Source organism: Sapajus apella, unplaced genomic scaffold (assembly GCF_009761245.1).
Source record: "Sapajus apella isolate SASKATOON/1434 unplaced genomic scaffold, GSC_monkey_1.0 scaffold37, whole genome shotgun sequence".
Classification (NCBI taxonomy): domain Eukaryota; kingdom Metazoa; phylum Chordata; class Mammalia; order Primates; family Cebidae; genus Sapajus; species Sapajus apella.
The window spans coordinates 241,476-260,609 of record NW_022436977.1 but is presented as its reverse complement, the minus strand read 5'-3'; the positions used below and the strand labels follow the sequence as shown (position 1 = coordinate 260,609).

Genomic DNA, 19,134 nt, shown 5'->3' with positions numbered 1-19,134 from the left:
GGTTCCAGACGGGGCTGTGGGGGCAGTGTGAGGGCGGGAAGGCCCCTGGGGGTAAAATGAAGAGAAGGTGCCTGTTCTGGGAACCCCAGGGCGAGCTTTCCAGGCAGAGGGAAGCCCAGGGCCGGTTGTCATGGGGGTGTCTGAGTCTCTAGCTGCAGTTATTGGGGCAGGGAGGTCGGAAACGGAGGCCAACCGGTGTGAGCCTCTGCCTGCTGAGAGCCCCGGGGAGCGCCTGGAGTCCTGTGACCCTGACCTTCCACCGCGCGCAATTGCAGGAGCCTCCTCCCTGGTCTCTGCCCTCACTTACAGTGGTGCCAGCCGCCCCTGCACCCCAGCAGAAGCTGCACTCTTACATGGCAGCCCCTTCTGCCCCAGGCCTCGCCTCTCCAGGCACCGTCCTGGCTCTGGGCCCCTGCGCTGCCAGTTCTGTTCCGCATTCCCTCCGCCTTTTCTGCCCTGTGAGGCCGACCTCTGCTGTCTTCATTGCTTTATTTCCCCAGACTCAGCCAGCATCGAAGGCGAGCCGTGTTCTAGGACCCTTGCAGCTGGCATGCAGGGAGGAGTGTGAGGCTCCCTGCCCCTCCTCAGACTCTCAGAATTCAGAAGAGCCAAGCTTTTTTATCCTTGCCCTGCTGGGCCAAAGGACGCCCTGCCTTCGTTTCTCTCTGGGGTAGACACCCTGAGCTTTTGCTGTGCACCTGCCGCGTGGAAGAGGGAGCTGCCCCTGCCCCTGCTCTCTGTAGCTGACTCCAGCTTCCCTGGCCACCCTTGGCTCAGCAAGGCCCCGGGAGCCCCAGTGCCATGTGACACCTTCTGTAAGTGTGGAATTCAGGAGAATGTGCCTTTGATCCCTGAGTCACTGTGTGGCTGGCATGTGCCCTGGCATGATAGTCATTGACGGGCAGGGGCAAGCATGAAGGCACCTCTGCTGTGCCCCTGCTTGGGTGCTTTCCTATCTTCTCTGGCCAGCTCTTAGGTTGAAATAAGTCCCGCCTGTTTTAACAGATGTTTATTAAACATCTGCCCTGGCCAGGCTGTAAGCAGCCTCCAGGGTCTCTGTTCTTAATACAATAGGCCCCTCCTGGTGCTGGTGGGCAGAGGGAGAGGAGATTAAGTCCAGTGTCCCACAGGTGACTGCATAATTTCACATGGGACAAGAGGGAAAAAGAGCAGACCTTCCCTTTTATTTTTATTTATTTATTTATTTTCTTTTTATAAATTGAGACAGAGTCTCACCCTGTTGCCAGGCTGGAGTGCAGTGGCGCGATCCTGGCTCACTGCAACTTCCATTTTCTGGTTTCAAGCGATTCTCCTGCCTCAGCCTCCCGAGTAGCTGGATTACAGGCATGCGCCGCCATGCCCGGCTAAACAGACCTTTCCTTTTGTGAGAGGGATGCTGGTGTGGACAGCCGCGAGGGGAGATGAAACTGAGCAGAAGTGAGAGTCACTTTGGTGCCCGGCACTTTGTCTCACACCTGTAATCTCGGCACTTTGGGAGGCTGAGGCTGGGGGGTCGCCCCAGCCCGGGAGTTTGTGACTGGCCTGGTCAACATGAGACCCCTGTCTCTACTTTTAAAAGTAAAAATAAGATATTTTGGGCAGAGAAGTGCCTGTGTAAAGGCCCTAAGGTGAGCGTTTGCCTGGTTTGTTCGAAGAGCAGAGGGGAGGGTGTGAGGGGGAGAGGACCTGGGGAGTTTGTGCTCATCTGAGGGTGATGGGAAAGGAGTGTCGCTTGGGCCTCCCACGTGCTGTGAGAAGAGCTCTTCCTTGCTCTCGGTGGGAGCAGCGGTGGGAGGCCTCGAGGCAGGGCAGGTGTGGGGGCCCCACAGCCCAGCTGGTTGGAGAACCTTGCAGCTTCCAGGCTCTTCTCCCTCTCCAGCCTCCCTGCCCTTCGCTGTCCTGTCGCTGGTGAACACACCGTATAGGCAAGGATTTTACTGCGGGGATGAATCCATCCGGTACCCCTACTGGCCAGACACCATCACTCATTGGCTCATGGCCGGGGTCACCATCACGGCCACTGTCATCCTTGTAAGGCAGAAGGGGTTCAGAGGGACAGGGAGGGCGGTGGGATGGGGTACAGCCTAACTCTGGGTTCCTGATGGGGGTGTCCTGGAGGTCTGTGGTGGGCTGGGGGACACAGCTTTGCCCCGAGTTGTACTTGTGGGTAATAGGAACCCCCTTTTGTTTTTTGAGATGGAGTTTCACTCTTGTTGCCCAGGCCACAGTGCGATGGCAGGATCTCCACTCACTGTAACCTCCGCCTCCTGGGTTCAAGTGATTCTCTTGCCTCAGTGTCCCAGTAGCTGGAACTACAGGCGTGTGCCATCACACCCAGCTAGTTTTGTATTTTTAGTAGAGACGGGTTTCACAATGTTGGTCAGGCTGGTCTTGAATGCCCGACCTCAGGTGATCCGCCCACCTCAGCCTCCCAAAGTGCTGATATGGCAGGCGTAAGCCACTGAGCCCGGCTAGGGTATCTTTAGAGTCCCCAGTTCTGCAGCAGCCTTGGGAGGCCCGTGGGGAGGACTGAGGCCCAGTGAGGGCCCATGGGCTGACCGGGACCCCCGCTGGTTGCTGCAGCTGCCCCACGCACAGGTCTCGGCGGGAGAAGCCTACCTGGTGCACACGGACTGGCTCTATTCCCGCTCCGACTTCAACAACTACGTGGCTGCCGTGTACAAGGTACTGGGGACCTTCCTGTTCTGGGCGGCAGTGAGCCAGTTTCTGACGGATCTGGCCAAGTACACAATCGGCCATCTGCGCCCCAACTTCCTGGTCATCTGTGACCTTGAGTGGAGCCGGGTCAACTGCTCGGTCTATGTGCAGCTGGAGAGGATGTGCAGGGGAAACGCTGCTGACGTCACCGAGGCCAGGTGAGTATGGATGAGCAGCCTTCACTCTGGGGGGCAGTGGGAGCTGAAGAAGCCGCAGAAGCCAGATGGTGAGGAGCCAGCAGGCAGGTGGTCAGGCAGGAGCGAGGCTTCCTGGTGTCCCGCAGACAGCAGGAGGCCAGGGGGAGCGTGCTCTGTCTCCCCCGAGTCTCAGCCCTACCCTCTTCTGCGCTGTCTTCTTCCCATCTCTACTGATAGGTCCTTAAACGTTTCAACTCATTGTCTTTTTTAAAAAATCAAAATATTGACTGACAAGCCTAGGGTAATGTCAGACCAAAAAAAAAAAATGAAAATAAAATTTCTATAAAAGTCACCATTTCTTCAATTTTAACGTGTACAGTTCATTTTTAGTACATTCACAATGCTGTACAGCCGTCTCCTCTACCTAATTCCAGAATATTTTCATCTTATCAGAAGGAAACCCCACAGCATGGGTAACATGGCAAAACCCCATCTCTATGACAGATCAAAAAATTAGGCCGGGCCAGGTGGCTCATGCCTATAATCCCCGCATTTTGGGAGGATGAGGCAGGTGGATCACCTGAGGTTGGGAGTTCAAGACCAGCCTGGCCAACATGGAGAAATCCTAACTCTACTAAAAATACAAAATGAGCCAGGCATGGTGGCACACGCTTGTAATCCCAGCCACTCAGGAGACTGAGGCAGGAGAATTGCTTGAACCTGGGAGGCAGAGGTTGTGGTGAGCTGAGATTGTGTCATTGCAGTCCAGCCTGGGCAACAAGAGTGAAACTCCATCTCAAAGAAAAAAAAAAGTAGCCAGACCTGGTGGTGGGCACCTGCAGTCCCAGCTACTGGAGAGGCTGAGTTGGGAGCATCACTTGAACTTGAGAGGTAGAGGTTTCAGTGAGCCAAGATTGTGCCTACCGCAGGCTGGGTTACAGAGTGAGACCCTGTCTCAAAAAAAAGGAAAGGAAAGAAAACAAAGAACTCTTGTACCCTTTAGCTGTCACTTCTCTCCCAGCCCCTGGCAACTGCCACTGTCCTATTTTCTGTCTGTAGATTTGCGTGTTCTCAATGTTTCATATAAATAGAATCATACACTATGTGGTCTTTGGTGTCTGCCTTCTCTTTTTCTTTTTCTAATTTTCTTTTATTTTTTGAGATGGAGTTTTGCTCTTCTAGCCCAGACTGGAGAGCAATGATGTGATCTTGGCTTACCACAACCTCCGCCTCCTGGATTCAAGCAATTCTCCTGCCCCTGCCTCCTGAGTAGCTGGGGCTACAGGCACCCACCAACACAGCTGGCTGATTTTGTATTTTTTACTAGAGACGGGGTTTCTCCATGTTGGCCAGGCTGGTCTCGAACTGCTAACTTCAGGTGATTCGCCCACCTTGGCCTCCCAAGTGCTGGGATTAGAGGCATGAGCCACTGTGCCTGGATTCTTTTTCTAATTGAAAAAAATTTTGGAGGGTTGTGCAAGATGGCTCACACCTGTAATCCCAACAATTTGGCAGGCTGAGGCGGGCAGATCACCTGAGGTCAGGAGTTCGAGAGCAGCCCAGCCAACATGGTGAAAACCCATCTCTACTTAAAATACAAAAATTAGCCAGGTGTAGTGGTGCATGCCTATAATACCAGATGCTTAGGAGGCTGAGGCAGAGAATCGGTTGAACCTGGTAGGCAGAGACCGCAGTGAGCCAAGATGGTGCCGTTGCATTCCAGTCTGAGTGAGACAGTGAGACTCTGACTTAAAAAAAAAAAAATTTGGCCAGACGTGGTGGTTCACACTTGTAATCCTAGCACTTTGGGAGGCCAAGGTGGACAGATCACTTGAGGCCAGGAGTTCGAGACCAATCTGATCAACATGGAGAAATCCCATCTCTACTAAAAATACAAAAATTAGCCTGGCCTGGTGATGAATGCCTGTAATCCCAGCTACTCAGGAGGCTGAGGCGGGAGAATCGCTGGAACCCAGGAGGCAGAGGTTGCAGTGAGCTGACTGTGCTCCAGCCCGGGAGACACGAGACTCTGTCTCAAAAAAAAAAAAAAATTGTTTTTGTTTTGCTCAAAACTATAGGAAAAAATATGAAAAAAAGAAAAAAGAGGATAAGTGAATAGAATAAAAACAAAATTGTTTTTGTGTGTTTTTACTGATTGAACACAGTTAGTGCATTCTTGAGTTTTGGAAGTTCATGTTGTAATGTTCTGTCCGTTTTTGCTTTATGTATTTTGGAGTTCTGTGGTTTACTACATTTACCTTTATAATTGCTATATCTTTTTGATAGACTGACCCTTTCATCATCATAGAATGATACATATGAGTTTTGTCTCAACAATTTTTGTCTTGATGTCCATTTTGTCTGATATTAATATAGCTATTCTGGCTCTCTTTTCGTTACTGTTAGCATGGAATATTTTTTTTTTCCAATCTTGTACTTTCAACCTATTTATGTCGCTGACTCTAAAGTAAGTCTCTTATGCCTAGCATAAAATTGGGCCGTGTTTTTTATGTATTGTCTAGTTTCTGATTTTTTCGAGACAGAGGCTCACTTTGTCGCCCAGGCTGGAGTATGGTGATCTCAGCTCACTGCAGCCTTGGACTCCCAGGCCAAGCCATCCTCCAGCCTCAGCCTCCCGAGTGGCTAGGACTGGCCGCCACATTCGCCTACTGTTTATTTATGTTTTTTGTAGAAACAGGGTTTTGCCATGTTGTCCAGTCTGGTCTTGGACTCCTCAGCTCAAGCGATCCATCCTCTGTGGCCTCCCAAACTGCTGAGATTACAGGTGTATGCCACCAAGCCCAGCCAGATCTCTGACTTTTTATTTTATTTTTTTTCCCAGCATATGTTAATCTTTTTATTGAATTAAGGCATTTAACGAATCTCTGACTTTCAGTTGGAGTGTTTAATCTATTTATAGTCAGTGTAATTACTGATAAGGAAGGCCCTCTGTCATTTTCTTTAGGGTTGCCTAGGTTATGTCTTCCTTTTTCAGTTCCTTGTCACTTTTCTTTTATTTTTTTGCCTTTAATTTTTTTTTTTCTTTTAGTGATGAGGGTCTTACTATCTTGCCCAGGACTTGAACTCCTGGGCTCAAACCATCTCTGCCTTCCAAGTAGCTGGGACTACAGGCATACATTACCACATCTGGCTGGTTTTTACTTTTTTTTTTTTTTTTTTTTTTTTAGAAATAGGGTCTCACCATGTTGCCTAGGTTGGTCTAGAATGCCTGGGCTCAAGCAATCCTTCCACCTCGGCCTCCCAAAGTGCTGGGATTACAGGCGTGAGCCCCCAAGCCCATTCAGGCTAAATAATCTTTTTCTGTCTTTTTTTCTGAGACAGAGTCTGGCTCTGTTGCCCAGGCTGGAGTGCAGTGGTTCGAGCTCGGCTCACTGCAACCTCCACTTCCTGAGTTCAAGCAATTCTCCTGTCTCAGCCTCCCCAGTAGCTGGAATTACAGGTATATACCACCACACCTGGCTAATTTTCGTATTTTCATTTTTATTATTTTTATTTATTTTATTTTTTGAGACAGAATCTCACTCTGTGACTCAGGCTGGAGTGTAGTGTAGAGTGCAACCTGAGCCAAGTGATTGGGTTCAAGTGATTCTCCTGCCTCAGCCTCCCGAGGAGCTGGGACTATGGGCATGTACCACCACATCCTGCTAATTTTTTGTATTTTTAGTAGAGATGGGGTTTCATCATGTTGGCCAGGCTGGTCTTGAACTCCTGATCTCAGATGACCCACCCACATTAGCCTCCCAAAGTGCTGGGATTACAGATGTAAGCCACTGTGTCTGGCCCGGCTGAATAATCTTAACTGACCTATTTTCTTTTTTTTTTTGAGATGGAGTCTCACTCTGTCACCCAGGCTGGAGTGCAGTGGTGCGATCTTTGCTGTCTGTGACCTCCGCCTTCTGGATTTAAACACTTCTCCTGCTTTAGTCTTCTGAGTGCTGGGATCACAGGCATGCGCCACCACACCTGGACAAGTTTTGTACTTTTAGTAGAGACAGGGTTTCACCATGTTGGCCAGGCTGATCTCGAACTCCTGACTTCAGGAGAGCCGCCTGCCTCAGCCTCCCAAAGTGCTGGGATCACAGGCATAAGCCACTGTGCCCGACCTGTTTTGTTTTGTTTTAAACTGTGTGTTTAGAATATTATAATGTGGCCACTCTGGAAATAGGAGTCTGCCTCATCCCCGGCGTGTGTTCTTGCTGTTTGCTGCAGTGGTTATTTAATGACTTTTCTGATTGTCAAGTCTCTATCTTTTGTTATTGGTGGCCATTTCCTCCTGCTCTTTTAGCTTGGTGGTCAGTTAGTGATAGGACAGAGATTTCTTTAAACATCTGGAACCAAAAAATAAAAATAAAAACCCACAACACCCTCCCGAGTCTGTAGAAGGGGTCTGCATGGCTGTGGGGTCAGCCCTTCCACGGTGAAACACGTTTTCTCTGCCTTCACTTTCACTTCCTGCTTGTGCAGAGCTGGAAGAGCAGCCCAATGTGAGCGCAGGGCCCTTGCAGGCCTCTTCCAAGCTCCTGCACCGCTCTGGTCTTGTAGGTTCCAAGCCTTCGTTCCCCAGAGTGTTTTATTCCCTGGCCTTTCCTCCTACGCTGTTTGGCTCATCTGTTTTTTGCCTCATCTGCTCTTGTGGCCCCAGGCTGCAGAGACTAACAAATTTGTTGTAAACGTTTCCTACAAATGTCCTCCAGGTAGCACCTCAGCACTGGGAGAATGTCCAGTCAGGTGAGATCAAGATCAGCCCTCGAGCCATACCCCAGTTCACAGTTGCAAATAAGACCCCTTCTTGGAACTGTGCTGGGCTTGTGCTCTGTTACCCTCAGGCCACCACAGTCTAGGCAGTGGGAGAGGGACCAAGATGAATTAAACCTCTACAAAGCTGTTTGTTTTGATATCCAACTGAATTATCTTTGTTTTTTTTTTTTTTTGAGATGGAGTCTCGCTGCGTCGCCCAGGCAGCGGCGTGATCTTGGCTCACTGCAACCTTCACCTCCCAGGTTTTTAAGTGATTCTCCTGTCTCAGCCTCCCGAGTAGCTGGGATTATAGGCATGTGGCACCACGCCTGGCTAATTTTTGTATTTTTAGTAGAGACAGGGTTTCACCATGTTGGTCAGGCTGGTCTCGATCTCCTGACCTTGTGATCCGCCTGCCTCAGTCCCCCAACGTGCAGGGATTACAGGCGTGAGCCACCGCGCCTGGCCTTAACTGGATTATGTTAATCAAGTTTTCATCTGGTTCCTGCAAGCTTTTGATTAGTTCCAAAAAAGTTGATTGTGACTTTTTTGCCAGTTTTTTGTTGCTTCCTATTTTCTGTGTTTCATTCATGTCCTTCACGGGATCTCAAATTTATATAAAAAGAAATCTCCCCTCAGCTCCACAGATGGGAGAAAATCCTGAAAAGAAATGCAGTGAAAACGAAACCGATGTTGCCTGCTTGCTGGACACCACCGTCAGCCCTGGGTGTTGGGTTCAGGCCTCAGAGTCTTCACAGGTGAGGCGTCTCATGCCACAGCCCCAATTGGAGACTCTGATTCCATCATCAGATAACTGGAAAGGACAGAGGAAGCAGCCTGTGCTCCTGGGATTTGGTGGCCTGTAACGTTGGCAGATGCCGTGTTAAACCCTCCCTTTTGCAGGAGGGGCGGGGGTGAGGGGCGGTTGGAAGATGCGGAGTGAGCCGCCACCCTCCAACCTGCTGCCTCTTCTTCCCCAGGTTGTCTTTCTACTCAATACATCCCTCCTTTGGGATGTACTGCGTGGTGTTCCTGGAGGTGAGTCCATTTTTCCGGGGCTCACCTGTCAAATCACTCCCTTTTCTGGACCTCGGTTTTTCCAGCTGTAAAATGGGTAGGTCATGGTGGTGATGGGGGTGCTCACTGACTTGTTTGTAAAAACAGGAGGCCCTGGGCTGGCCAATTTTGTGCCCCCGGCCTCGGAGCTGCCATATGTGCAGTGGGCGTGGGAGGGCCTGGCAGGGCACAGGCTGAGAAGCCCTGTCCCATCCCAGCTCTACGTGCAGGCATGGCTCTGCTGAAAGTGGGTGCGGTTCTTTCTGGTGGCCTTTGCCCTCTATGTGGGCTACACCCGCGTGTCTGATCACAAACACCACTGGAGCAATGTCCTTGCTGGCCTCCTGCAGGGGCGCTGGTGGCTGGCCTCACTGTGAGCTTCTGACCCTGACTCACCCCCTGTACTGTCCAGAGACCACTGCTTGCCCAACCCTGGTCCTGCCCTACACACTCTTGCCCCACGGAGTCCTCCCCTGGGACCTCTTCCTCCAAACCTGGTCCTTCCCTGGGACTCCTCCTTCCCCTGGTTTCTTCCCTGGGACCCCTGCCCCAAACTCCAGTCCTTCCCTGAACCCCTCCTTCCCCCCCAGATCCTCCCCTGGGTCCCCTTCCCCCAACCCCAGTTTGTCCTTGGACCCCTCCTTCCCTGGGATCCCTCCTTCCCCCAATTCCTCCCCGGGACCCCTTTCCCAATACCAGTCCATGCCTGGACCCCTCTTCCCCTATTCCACCCCTAAGACCGCTTCCCCCAACCCCAGTGCTTCACTGGGACCCCTTTTCCCCCCATTTCTCCTCTGGAACCCCCCAACCCCAGTCCATCACAGGACCCTTCCCTCTCCCTCCACATCCTCCCCTGGGACCCCTTCCCCCAAACTTAGTCCATACCTGGGACCCCTCTTCCCCCAATTCTCCCCTGGGACCCCTTTTCCCCAACCCCAGTCCTTCCCTGGGACCCCTTTTTCCCCTCATTTCTCCTCTGGGATCCCCCAACCCCAGTCCATCCCTGGACCCCTCCCTCCCCCCCAACATCCTCCCCTGGGACCCCTTCCCCCAACCCCCGTTCTTCCCTGGACCCCTCCCTTCTCCCCATTTCTCCCCGGGACCTCTTCCCCCAACCCCAGTCCTTTCTGAGGGTCCCTCCCTTCCCCCAATTCCTCCCCTGGGACCCTTTTTCCCAATCCCAGTCCATCTCTGGGACCCCTCCTTCCCCCATTTCTCTGCTGAGACCACTTCCCCCAACCCCAGTTCTTCCCTGGGGCCACTTCCTTCCCCCACCGCATCCTTCCCTGGGACCCCTTGTCCCAACCCCAGTCCATTCATGGAACCCCTCCTTCCCCCATTCCTCCCCGGGACCCCTTCCCTCAACTCCATTCCTTTCTGGGGGCCCCTCCCTTCTTCCCATTTCTCCCCTGGGACCCCTCTCTCCAAACCCAGTCCTTCCCTGGACACCTTCTTCCCCCAGTTCCTTCCCTGGGTCTCCTGCCTACACATCGCAATCCTTCCCTGGGCCCGTCAGCGCCCCGGTACTCTTCACTGGTCCTCCACCAAGAGGGCTGTCTTCCACCCACAGGCACTCTTCCTCTCATTGCCCACCTGGGACCCTGTTCCTCCCCCTCCTACTCATGCCCATGTCCCTGGTGACTGCCCAGCCCCTTCCCAGTCTCACCTTCCTCCACTCTGCCAGGTCCGCTACATCTCAGACTTCTTCAAAGCCCGACCCCCACAGCACTGCCTGAAAGAGGAGGAGCTGGAATGGAAGCCCAGCCTGTCACTGACAGTGACCCTGGGCGAGGCTGACCACAACCACTATGGGTACCCGCACTCCTCTTCCTGAGGCTGGACGCCTCCCAGGTAGGGAATGGCTGTGAGTCCAGCTGAGGCTGGCCCCCCAGGTGGTCCCTCTTGCCCTGGGTAGGCACTGAGGGCTCCGGATGGGCTCCAGAAACCCTGGGGTGATGGGAGCAGTGAGCAGGTTCTGCTGCCCCTGCCCTGCACTGGACAAGGGGTCTGGGGAGGTCTAGGTAGCCCTGAGCATTTAGAGGGGGACCTGTTTCTGTAGCTCCCCAGATATCCCCATTCTTTTATGGGGTTAAGGAAGGGACTGTTTTATATAATGTAACGTACATGTGGTTTTTAGTAAAATAGGGCATTGGTTTGATGAGTGGTCTCAGTGCCTCTGTTCCTTACGGCCATTCTGGGACGGTGTTCCCCCCATTAGAGGGCTCCGCAGAGCTCAGGCATCAGGCAGACTCACACGCTGTGATGGTGGAGGGCAGCAGCCAAGCCCGCCCCTTGCGTTTCTCCCTGCGTGGTGCTAGGGTCAAGGGTCAGATGGGTCACCACACCCCTCCCCTCTGCTCATGTCCACCCCATGCACATGGGGGCCAGGCTTCTGAAATGGGTAATTCAGGGGCTGGTTTCCCTGAGGTGATGGCAGAACACACAGAGCTTACTTTTTCAACAAGAGGGTGAAGGGTACATTTGTTTTTTGTACAGGCGGTAACTTAAGTGTCTGCTGATGTTTTGTTTGCACCTGGAACCTCTCTTATTCCCTCATCCTGCAGGGTGTTCCTATCAGGCCTTAGCCTATGGGAAGGGTGGTGTAGCCCTGGGGGGCAAAAGTGCAGCCCGGGAGCCCCACTCAAGGGGCCTTGATGGAGACCTGCCCTTGGCGGTCAGGAAGGAAGGTGACCCAGACCCTGCAGAGCTCCAGCTGAACATCAGAGACTTGCCTCCATGCAGGTGTCAGACGGGATCCTGGCCAGGAAAGTCACACTGAAGCCTCCCAGGTATCCTAGTGTGCTGCAGCAGGCAGTGATGCCCGAGGACTAAGGAGGCTGCGTCTGGGCTTAGAATGTGTCTCTGGCAGTGGGTGGGAGAGAGGTTTCCAGCCAGATCCCACAGGCGGAGTCACTGTGTCAGGAGCACATGGGAATGACCCAGGTGCCCTGACGGCAGCCGACACCTCTGTCTCCTCCTAGGCGCAATGGCCTTGAAAGCCAGGACCACAGTGAGTGTTGAGCACGAGTCTATGGGAGCAGCTGCAGTGCACAGGACTCAGGTGTGATCTGCTGGGAGCAGGTGGTCGTGTTGGGATGAGCAGTGAAGCCTGAGGAGCGGAGGAAGTTTGGAGTGAGGGAGAGGACGTGGCTGAGTCAGCAGCTGGCCTCGGCTGGGGGAGTCTCAGTGCTTCAGAAAGAGCATGTGCACCCCACGGCTGTGAGAGCAGAGAAAGAAAGGGCTGTACTGACCAGAGCCATCCCCAGAGGGTCCTCAGGAGGCAGGAGGGCCCAGCTTTGGGAGCTGGTGGCCTGTCTCACCATTTTGGTGCTGCCCAGATGGGCTATGCATGCACTGCTCTGCATCTGTTGTGAAAAGCCGGGACGCAGAATGTCGGGCTCGGAAATTCTCACAGGTTCCCAGTACCAAGATAGCAGGCAGGGCGGCAGTTAGGACACATTTCTCCACCTACACCGAGCTCTGGGGAAGCTCTCATGTGTAATGTTGGGTTTACACTGCCCACACCCTTATGGTTTCATGGAAAAAAATAGTATTTTCTCTCGTTGTACAAGGAGGATATTTTGTTCTGTTGTTTCTCACAGGAAACTCAGATTCTTAGCCATGTAAATATCATTTCCCATGGCTTTGTCCTTGTGGCCCAGCTTTTCTCCCACCTTCTGAGGTTAATTGGGTTTTGAAGACCTCCTCCTGGCCAGGCACCATGGCTCATACCTGTAATCCCAGCACATTGGGAGGCCGAGGCGGGTGGATCACAAGGTCAGGAGATCGAGACCATCCTGGCCAACATGATGAAACCCCGTCTCTACTAAAAATGCAAAACTTAACCGTGCATGGTGGTGAATGCCTGTAATCCCAGCTATTCGGGAGGCTGAGGCAGGAGAATCACTCAAACCCAGGAGGCAGAGGTTGCAGTGAGCTGAGATTGCGCCACTGCTCTCCAGCCTGGTGACAGAGCGAGACTAGCCTAAAAAAAAAAAAAAAAAAGAAAAGAAAACTCCTCCTGAGTATTTGATGATATGCAGGGTTTTTTTGAACGTGTCAGCTACCATATGTTATTTTGGTTTTGTAGGAAACCATACCTACTTTGTTTTTTAGACACAGGGTCTCATTCTGTCACCCAGGCTGGAGTGCAGTGGTGCAATTACTGCTCACTGCAGCCTCGACCTCCCAGGCTCAAGCAATGTTCCTGCCTCAGCCTCCTGAGTAGCTGGGACAAACAGGCGCCCACCACCACACCCCACTTTCATGCTTACTTTTTTAAAATAGGTGCATACTGAAGTATTTAGGAGTAAAATTTTGTGAGATCTGCAAATTACAATATTTCATAATATAAAAACATGAAGCAGACATGGCAACATATGAGTAACTGTTAAATCTGTTTTGTGCATGTGGGTATCATTATGCCACTCTCTGCACTGCATTTTGAAAAATTTTAAGTGAAAAAAGGAAAACTGTGCCTTAGAACATTTTCCTAAGTTCAAAATGTCATTACGTTTACTTTTAGTGAGACAATATTTCTTTTTCTTTTTTTTTTTTTTTTTTTCTTTTTTTGAGGAGTCTTGCCCTGTTGCCTGGCCTAGAGTGCAGTGGTGTGATCTTGGCTCACTGTAACATCTGCCTCCTGGGTTCAAGCGATTCTCCTGCCTCAGCCTCCGAAGTAACTGGGATTACAAGCGCCCTCCACCACACCCAGCTAATTTTTGTATTTTTAGTAGAGATGCCGTTTTACCATGTTGGCCAGGCTGGTCTTGAACTCCTGACCTCATGTGATCCACCCACCTCAGCCTCCCAAAGCACTGGAGTTACAGGTGTGAGCCACTACATCTGGCCATTTATTCCTCAACTGAATTTCTGTTTGAATTGAAACAACATAAAATCCTAATTTCGATAACATTATTTACATATTTTACGTTAGTTACTAGAAAGGGATGAGGGAAGGCAGCGTTTTCTCAACCTCACCCAGCAGTGGTGTGGCCTGCGGCCTTCTGGACAGCATTGGGGGTGGGGATTTGGGGGGCGTGTGAGCCCCCACGCTGGCTCAGCAGTGCCGTCTGGGCCTTTTCCCAGAGGCTTCTTAGCCCCAAGCCTGATTGTCCACCCCCAGTCTCCTCAACAGCGAGAGGCACATTGTCCTGCTGTGTAGAGAATCTTAGTTCTTCTGTCTCCTGCCGCATATTTTCAGGAGCTGGACAGCTCCCAGATTTCATCCCCTGTCTCAGAAATGACTTCTCAAGTCATACCCAGCCGCAGCATTTTGTTAGCCTGTTTTGTTGTTGTTCTTTGTTTTGAGATAGAGTTCTGCTCTTCTTGCCCAGGCTGGAGTGCAGTGGCACGGTCTCAGCTCACTGCAACCTCTGCCCTCCGGGTTCAAGCAATTCTCCTGCCTCAACCTTCCGAATAGCTGAGATTACAGGCACCTGGCACCATGCCCAGCTAAGGTTTTTGTATTTTTATAGAGATGGGGTTTCACTGTGTTGGCCAGACTGGTTTCAAACTTCTGGCCTCAAGTGATCCACCTGCCTCAGCCTCCCGAAATGCTAGGATTACAGGCGTGAGACATTGCACCCGGCTGAGCCTCTTTTGTGACAGTTGTGATTTGTTGGATCTAAACCCAGTTTTGTTTTTATTCTGACTTGCTGTTTTATAAGCAGGCGGCCTAGTTTGGACATTTTAACGGCAATTACAGGGATGGGAAATCCCTGGGGAGAATTAGCTGGCCAGGCAAGGTGTGTAGTGAGGGCATTGCATGGCAGGTGGAAGTTTAGGTTATTTGGGGTTACTAAGTTACAGCAATGGAATTTATGAATGAATTAGCCGAGTGAGTGAATAAATGACTGAGTAAAGAAGACTTACCTGAGGTCGGGTGCAGTGGCTCACACCTGTAATCCCAGCACTTTGGGAGGCTGAGGTTGGTGGAGCACCTGAGGTCAGGAGTTTGAGACCAGCCTGACCAACATGAAGAAATCCCGTCTCTACTAAAAAAAAAAAAATACAAAATTATTAGCCGTGGATGGTGGTACATTCCTGTGATCCCAGCTACTTGGGAGGCTGAGACAGGAGAATCACTTGAACCTGAGAGGCGGAGGTTTTGGTGAGCTGAGGTCACGCCATTGTACTCCAGCCTGGGTGACAGGAGCGAAACTCCATCTCAGAAAAAAAAAAGACGACTTACCTGTAATTTCGAGGCCCTCTGCCCTCAGCTGGAGTCAGGGCAGGAAGGACGACAGGTGTGGACGGGAGGGTGTTGCTGCAGGTGCTCACCTGTCTGGCTGGAAGCCCTGTGTGGACAGGCAATGCAGCCACAGCAGCAGGTGCTCACCTGTCTGGCTGGAAACCCTGTGTGGACAGGCAATGCAGCCACAGCAGTTGGTGTGCTTCCCTCCTTCAGGGGCTTCCTGAGTCCAGGGCCACACCATAGGCTGCACCTCAGGGAATCCAAAACGGAACATGAGGGACGTGTCATCACAACTGAACAATATGTACAGCAGTGGAGGTATGTAACAGGAAAGGCAGTTCTATGCTTTTGGAGGGGTTTGGGTGTTTTCCTTACTGCAATCAATCAATTAATTGATAAAACATCCTAGTCCACATCCTGACTTATTATAAATATTTGAAAGCACCTTTGTCTAGACATTGGACAATTAGTTGACAATCCTAGACAGTTAAGCAGGTGATTTATAATATTTGTGGATATTGAGTTGCAGGGAAGGGCTGGGCGTGGTGGCTCACGCCTGTAATCTCAGCACTCTGAGAGGCTGAGGAAGGTGGATCACATGAGGTCAGGAGTTCGAGACCAGTCTGGCCAACATGGTGAAACCCTGTCTCTACTAAAAATACAAAAATTAGCCAGGAGGAGTGGCACACGCAGTCCCAGCTACTCAGGAGGCTGAGGCACAAGAATCGCTTGAACACAGGAGGCGGAGGTTGCAGCATTGAGCTGAGATCGTGCCACTGCACTCCAGCCTGGGTGACAGAGCAAGACTCCATCTCTAAAAAATAAAAAAATGTTGGGCATGGTGGCTCAGACCTGTAATCTCAGCATTTTGGGAGGCTGAGGTGGGCAGGTCACAAGGTCAGGAGCTCAAGGCCAGCCTGGCCAACATGGTGAAACCCCATCTCTACTAACAGTACAAAAATTAGCTGGTGCGGTGGTGAGTCCAAGTAATCCCAGCTACTCAGTAGGCTGAGGCAGGAGAATCATTTGAACCCAGGTGGTGGAGGTTGCAGTGAGCTGAGATCGCACCACTGCACTCTAGCCTGGGCAACAGAGCAAGACTCCATCTCAAGAAAAGAAAAGAAGAAGAAAAAAAAAAAAAAAAACCCAGGGAGGGTGTGACTTCCAGAGCTTAGAGCAGGCACACATCCAGTGTTAATGTCACCCAAGAATCCAGCGGCTCCTTGTCACCTCCTGCTGTGCAGCAAATTCTGGATCCCATGGAGACTAAGACACAAACTGCCACCTTCAGAAACTTTAGTCCCCGAAAATTCCTCGCACTTCAGAATGTCACATCCTGCCAGGTGTTTTATTCTCCTTCGAGGAGACTTGCTCCCTGGGGTATTGTTAGCCCAGCTGCCTCTCAGGTGGGAGTGCAGCTGGGAGAGATGCATGTTCACGTCATGCAACACGAATTCAAACAATAAAACAGCCGCAACACCTGTGGAGGTTTGTTTTGCAGAGCCCGACTTAGGCACAGATGAATTAATGCACTCACAACCAGTACAGTGATTTTGAATGGAGTGGGGATGTTTGTTAACTACTTTTAGAGGGCGGTTTTAGCAAACCCGGCCATGACTCCCTGTACCTTCTTACATTTATTTGGTATAGATCGAATAACAGAGGCTTTAAGTTAACACACTTGTGGATAATTAACATGGTTGAAAGAGTGGTTTTGAATGATAAAAGCTTTTGGTTTTGGGCCCAGAGAAAACACCCTTCACGTGTAATTCCCCTTCGACCTCCTGCTGAGAGGGCTGTCCAGCATAGGGTTTACATGAGTGAACAGTTACAATAGAGACAAAGGGATGTGGGTAAACAGGCCACTGGGGAAGCTTGATTGTCCTTTTCACGCTATGACTTAAAATTTTAATGTAATGAACTGTCTGCCTTTAGCCCATTCCATTAAAACCTTTCTGCCTTCCAAAAGATTTGAGACTATACATTTCTAACTTGCCCTAATATTTCCCTCCTATTTTGCCAGCCACCCCGAGTAAATCCCAATGCATGGTGAAAACCACATTTGGAAAATGTAGGTGCTGGCTGTGTGGAAAATTGCTTGCACCCCCAGCGTTCAACTATAAAAAGACAAGTATTTATACTGAAGAGCACAGAATTTTGTGACTATAATAAAAGATAATATGAGAGACTCCTGGCAAAACTTGATGCATGAAAATGCTCATGCATAGATTGCAGACAAACATATGTACATGTTAATGGAAGGGCCAGTCACACTTTGGATCTTGTAATCAGGAGGCTGTCATCACACCCTGTGAACGTGAGAACCTAGTTCCAATTCAGCTGCTGCTGACAAAGCTTGGGTCATGTGCTTGGTCACAGCCTCTGCGAGCCTCATAATCTTTGTCTTTTATTTTTATTTTTGAGATGGAATCTTGCTCTATTGCCCAGGCTGGAGTGCAGTGGAGTGATCTCGGCTCACTGCAAATTCTGCCTCCTGGGAGTTGAAAATTTGTGCTTTGAATGAAGAGACCCCCCAGGCAGGCTTTGTGTGGGCAACGTGGCTGTTTATTCACCTGGGTGCAGGTTGGCTATGGCCAAAAAGCGCGTTAGCAAAGGGTAGTGGAATAGGAGTTGGTTTTACAGGTTTGGGGCGGGCAGTGGAAAGTCACAGAGTAAGATCAGTTACAGTAGTGGGGTAGGGGCAAGGAGTGTACATGACCACAAGTTCAGTTACAGTGGCGGCTGGGGTGAGGCAGAAGAGCAGTTAAGATGACAGGATGGGTGAGAGGCATTCATATTATAAGAAGAGTTGAGATGGCAGGGTTGGGTGAGGGGCTTGTCTGGGGAAGCTCCGCTGGGTGCTCAGAGACAATGGCGAACACAGGTGGGGGTTGGGAGATGATCAGCTCCAGCAGGCAGGACTTCAGGCTTGCATGCAGAGACCTGACATACCTGTCTTTTTATATATAGAGAGAAAGAATTAGAGAAGAGGAGGTGAGCACAGGTTTCTGGGGGTGGGGGTGAAGTTTCTTAAGGTTACTTTGTGCCCGACAGGGGACTGCAGGGGCACCTAAAATATTTTTTTTTTTGAGTGGGGGAGACAGGGTGGAAATGGGAACAGGACAGGTGTGCCCATAAGGAAGGTCTGGACAATATGTTCTGCCTTACGAATGCTTAAGCTGCTGGGGACTTAGAGGCACTGCGTGGTACTGTGGGTCGTCCAGAGCAGCATCTGCTGATTTGTGATCACCTGGATGCAGTTTTATATGAATTGGGAGACTAAGCAGAAGATACAGGGTCCAAACCGGAGAAGAAAGATGGGTATTAAAGGATTAAGGATTGAGAGGAGCTGTCACTCCAGTTAGACAGCGTCCAGTCCTTCCAGCCAGGTCCAGAATAACCATTTGCCTGATTCATGTGCTTTTGGGCTCTGTCTCTTCATTTATTGATGGCATTATATACGAGGCCAGGCTGCTTTACATAAAAACAACATTTTTTTCTGGAGCTTTGGACCTGAAAGCCAAGGGAACCAGCAAGGGCTGCGGCCGTTACAGGGCTTGGTGGGGTAACTGTGTGGAGGGAGAGCATTTGTTTTCATGGTGTGTGAGGAAGCGTGCGGTATCTGTAAGCAACCGCTCACTTTCATTAACAAGATTGTGTTTGAGCAGAGAACGGGAGCCAGGTGAAGAGTGAAATATCAGCTGTAATTGCCTGGAGGAAATGTGTAAACCAGCAACTTAAAGAAAAGCAGGGCATGTAAAAGTAAATGAGTGCAGTGAATTTGGGCACAGTTAGGAAATAATAGAAACAGACTTTTGAGGTGCGGTTTAAGCAATAGGGGCGACTGCTTAAAGCTGGAGATGGCGAGGTGCTGAACGTTAAGTGTGTGAGGTGTAAAGACAAAACTTTGGAGGCAGTGAGAGCTAGAGGGTAAGTGGAGCGGAGCCTGTGATTTTGAGGGATTCTAAGAGTATCAGGGGCATTGTCATGAGGGCCTGCCCAGGGCTGTGAGGTTAAGTTGTTTGGACAAAAAGGCTGCAGGCCATGGGCCCGGCTCCTATGTGAGAATCCTGACCGCACAGCCCTGGACTTTAGAAGTATAGAATGAAAAAGTGTTGAGACAGGTTGGGGAGAGCTAGGGAGGGAGCAGTTTTTAGAGCTTTTTTTTAAGGAGAAAAAGGAGGAGTGAAGAAAGGATTTAGGAATAATACGGTTGGATAAGTTTTCTTTTTTTTTTTTTTTTGAGACAGAGTTTCACTCATGTTACCC

General features: G+C 50.6%; 1 pseudogene; it reads left to right on the top strand.

Annotated features, from left to right (window-relative positions):
- The first annotated feature begins 1,689 nt into the window (after positions 1 to 1,689).
- Positions 1,690 to 10,508, top strand: LOC116564228 (annotated as a pseudogene).
- The last annotated feature ends 8,626 nt before the right edge of the window (positions 10,509 to 19,134 follow it).